Genomic DNA, 5,328 nt, shown 5'->3' on the forward strand with positions numbered 1-5,328 from the left:
GAACATAAATTCTACTTAAATTGAAGAAGGTGAAAGAATGATGAAATTATTGATGCATTTCAGGTTTAAAAGGATATTGCTCCAAGGAAATCATCAGTTTACAAATTGATAACTCATTTTAAGAAGGGATGAGACAATGTTGAAGACAAAGCCTGCAGAGACAGACCACCCACATCAATTGTAAAGAAAAGATTTATCTTGTTTGGTTCCTAATTGAAGAAGACAAACAACAGCACAAACAAAAGCCAATGCCATAGCTATCTGAATTTGTTGAATGTACAGAATTATGACTGAAAAATTAAGGTTGAGCAAACTTTCCACTAGACAGATGCCAAAATTTCTGTGCCCAGATCAAGTGAAAATAAAAATAGAGCTTCCAATGAAAATTTTAAACAAGTGGAATCAAGATTCTAAAGCATTTTTTCAAATTATTATAACAGCAGATGAAACATGGCTTTACCAGTACAATTCAGAAGACTAAGCGCAATCAAAGCAATGGCTACCAAAAGGTGAATTGGTTCATTGAAACCAAAAGCAAACCAGCCAAGAGGAAAAATCATGGCCACAGTATTTAGGGATGCTCAGGACATTTTGCTTGTCGACTTTCTTGAGTGTTAAAGAAATAACATCTGCTTATTATGAGAGTGTTTTGAGAAAATTAGCCAAGCTTTAGCAGAAAAGTGTCCAGGTAAGTTTCACCAGAAAGACCTTCTCCACCATGACAATTCTCCTACTCATTCCTGTTATCAAACAAGAGCAAGTTTGTGAAAATTTTGATGGGAAATCATACGAATATATGTTTAGTCATATTTGGCTCCTTTTTTTTTCTTTCTTTTTTTAATTATTATTATACTTTAAGTTTTAGGGTACATGTGCACAATGTGCAGGTTAGTTACATATGTATACACGTGCCATGCTGGTGTGCTGCACCCACTAACTCCTCGTTTAGCATTAGGTATATCTCCTAATGCTATCCCTCCCCCCTCCCCCCACCCTACAACAGTCCCCAGAGTGTGATGTTCCCCTTCCTGTGTCCATGTGTTCTCATTGTTCAATTCCCATCTATGAGTGAGAAAATGCGGTGTTTGGTTTTTTGTCCTTGTGATAGTTTACTGAGAATGATGATTTCCAGCTTCATCCATGTCCCTACAAAGGACATGAACTCATCATTTTTTATGGCTGCATAGTATTCCATGGTGTATATGTGCCACATTTTCTTAATCCAGTCTATCATTGTTGGACATTTGGGTTGGTTCCAAGTCTTTGCTATTGTGAATAGTGCTGCTATAAACATACATGTGCATGTGTCTTTATAGCAACATGATTTATAGTCCTTTGGGTATATACCCAGTAATGGGATGGCTGGGTCAAATGGTATTTCTAGTTCTAGATCCCTGAGGAATTGCCACACTGACTTCCACCATGGTTGAATGAGTTTACATTCCCACCAACAGTGTAAAAGTGTTCCTATTTTTCCACATCCTCTCCAGCCCCTGTTGTTTCCTGACTTTTTAATGATTGCCATTCTAACTGGTGTGAGATGGTATCTCATTGTGGTTTTGATTTGCATTTTTCTGATGGCCAGTGATGATGAGCATTTTTTCATGTGTCTTTTGGCTGCATAAATGTCTTCTTTTGAGAAGTGTCTGTTCATATCCTTTGCCCACTTTTTGATGGGGTTGTTTGTCTTTTTCTTGTAAATTTGTTTGAGGCTCCTTTTAAGTACTTTTTGTTTCCTAATCTTAAAAAATTTTTTTGAGATCACCAATTTTTTTCAGTTAATAATTTTAAAAAGACTACATTGACATGGGTTAGTTTTCAGGACTCTCCATTCTTTAAGGATGGGCTAAATGGCTGGTATCATTGCTTACAAGTGTTTTGACCTTTATGAAACTTATGTTCAGGAGTTAAGCTTATGTTTTTAATGTTCATCTTTTCATTTCATTTCCATGAACTTTTTGAAGTCCTCTTGTGTATATATATGTATATGCACATATATACACATGTGTATACATCTACATATTTATACATATATGTGCATACACATATATGTGTATATATGACAGATTTAAAATTTACATATGTGTTTACTATTTTAAGTAAATTGTTTATTATTTGTATTTCTTGTATATTACTTAGATACTAAACATTTGGGAAATATAATTTGAAACACTATTGCATTCTGATAAAAATTTTAACATTTTGCATATGTATCACTAGACGATTTATTGAGCAATAATTATATATTCAACTTTATGTATAGCACTTGATGTATTTGATTATATTTATCCTCACAACAACAGGAGCTTCATTTTTCAGATCAATCAACTGAGGATAAAAGAGTTTACAATATATTTCTTAGTTTAGCAGGCTAATAAAGGCCAAAACTTAGATACATGTAAGTCCTAGTATGCTTAGTATCAAAATGTGTGACATATTCTACAGATATACATACAAACCCATAAAATTTAACTGAAAGTGAATATAATTATCATTAATGTTTTTCCATCTATATTATACCCACATGGAACATAAATATTTATGTATATTTCTCATACGAGTTTCCATATCTATATATAGATAGTAGTCAGGCAGGAAATATATTTCCATCTTCATGTTTAAAATAAATTCACATAAAATATTGATGACTATACAATTATTTACATATTCAAGATATTTAGTTATAAAAATATATGTCAATACAGCAAAATTACTTGTGGCTTTAAATTTCCCATTTAAAAAATATAATGCCTTACTCAGAAAAATCAATTTGTAATGTAATTCATTCCATTTGCATGCTTATGTCAGGGTCTCATGCATGATAATGAAAAGAAAATGTACACATTGAAAAAGAAAATACAACAGGCTTTATGTGATAATCTTGCAATGAAAATAAAGTACCAATGTTTATTAAAAAACATTTTCATATACTGAACTAATTGTATAAGAATGTTATGTTTCATTATTTCTCTATTTTAATAACAGGACATTCTATTTATAAACTAAATTCTTTTCTGTTGAATTGGGACTAATAGGATACACTATAGATACCAAGTGTATATCAATACTTAGTGGTATTAGTTAAAACATATTTATAGTGTTTGTATTCTTGGTAAATGTAATGCAAAATAACATATCAAAACAACAGCAAAAAAACCTGCATTCATATAGTTAATTGACTGTTAACTTTGGGGAAAATGTAGCGACTTTTATTCTGCATGCACATTTGATGCTGCTTCAAATAAATAAAGTAGTAGGAATGTGAATTGTTTCTATATATTCAGATTTTAGGACATTATTTACATGCCAGGTGGCTGTGACTTAAAATAATTTTGGATAATTATACAATAAATAAATAGAGACCTATAATTCCATGGATGTTATTTCAGACACAATTAACGTAAAACAATTATGAATCTTTTCAAAATTAACATGGCAGCTCAAGCATTGTTATCTGCAAATACCACACTGCTGTTTTCTTTGTTAGTTAAAACCAATTTAAATTATCTATAAAAATGGTATGGACATTGGAAATTTCTATAACCTGTAGGATTTTATATACATTTACTTAATTTAAAGGTCTCATTATGCATAGAAATTCCATTAGTTTGTTATATTTTGAGTAAAAAATTGTATTTAGTTAAAAAAGATCTTTAAACAAGTTTTATTTATTTATTTTTTACTATTTGTACTTTACTCTCACAAATTTATCTTAGGAATTGCAAACTCCGTTGTCATTTTAAGAAACTACAATACATGCAGATATATAAATTCCTTAGTTAAGATCTATTGCAAGTGAATTTTTTCAATTAAAAAATACAGTATATTATTCTAATATGTGTTTTATGAAATATTTTATGCATATTTAAACCATGCTCAGTACAGTAGCAAATCTAGTAAATAAAATAACAAATTTTTATGTTTAAAATATAGGACATTACTATTTCCATATGGGCTAAAATTTGTATGTTTTGTAAGGTATAAAAAGAAAATAGCAACTTATTTATGAACAATTGATTCCTCTTCCCAGAGGAATGTAAATCTTTTAGATAAAACTAGAATATTGATCTCTTTGCTTTCTCCCTATCATTAAATTTTTACCTACATTTTTAGGGCAGATTAAACCCCATTTTCCCAGAAAATCCTTCAAAAAGAATCCATTGAGTCTAGGGGCTTATAATAGTTACCATAGATACGTATATTTTATAAGCATATGCTTCCTATTCCTGTTAGCACTAATCATTTTCTATGGTTTGAATGTGTCCCCTAAAAGTCCATGTGTTACAAACCTTGTTCACAATGCAGCAGTGTTGAGACGTGGGACCTTTAAGAGGTGATCGGGTGCTGAGGATTCTGCCCTCATGAATAGATTATTCCATTCATAGATTGACAGTTCAATGGGTTATTGAGTAAGAGGGTTATTTATGAGACTCAGTTTGTTAAAAAAAAGCCAGTTTGGCCATCTCTTGTTAGCCCCCTTGCCATGTGATGCCATGTGCTATCTTTACAGGGACTTTACAGGGATAGCCACCAGCAAGAAGGGCAGGTATAGCCCTTTGACCTTAAGCTTCCTAGCTTCCAGAACTGTAAGAAATAAACATATTTTCTTTATAATTTTCTAGTCTCAAGCGTTGAGTTATAACAACAGAAAAAGGACTAAGACATCATCCATTGATACCTTCCAGGCTCCCACTAATAGTTCTAAGGTTTGTGAGTTTAGCAAATTCTTGCTTTAGTTTTTAAAGAAAACCTTTAGGTGTGGTCAAATGATAATAGTTAAGAATGAATGAAAAGTTTTGAACCTCTAATCTTGCTCTCTATATTTGTACTATCCTAAAATTTCATACCAATATAAATAGAAAATAGAATAATTGTCTTCACCAAATCAACCATAAAAACATTAATGACAATAATTTTTTGGTGGACTTGCTATGTGTTGGATAATGTGTTAAGTGTTTAATATACAACATCATTTAATTGTATTTTACATCTTTGTTATCTTATATATATTACACATATACATACACACAATTATATATACTATGGTTTAAAATGTCCTCAACCACTTTGTAAGATGTACAAATATTATGAGATAAAGTTATGATTGTCAAAAGTCTTACCAAAGAGGCGTGAAAATAATCACCACACACTAAATCCAGTCACTTTTATGTTTGTCCCTCACCCAAACAAATGGAATACTTCTTGTGTCTGCTTATTAAACTCGGTTTATAGCCTACATGAAGCTCTCTATATTCTTAACAAAAAATCTCATATTGCTGTTAGTTCTTTGCTCCTATAGTGTGGAAAAAAATTTTGAAGTTTAATATT

Source organism: Pan paniscus, chromosome 14 (genome assembly GCF_029289425.2).
Source record: "Pan paniscus chromosome 14, NHGRI_mPanPan1-v2.0_pri, whole genome shotgun sequence".
NCBI classification, from domain to species: Eukaryota; Metazoa; Chordata; class Mammalia; order Primates; family Hominidae; genus Pan; species Pan paniscus.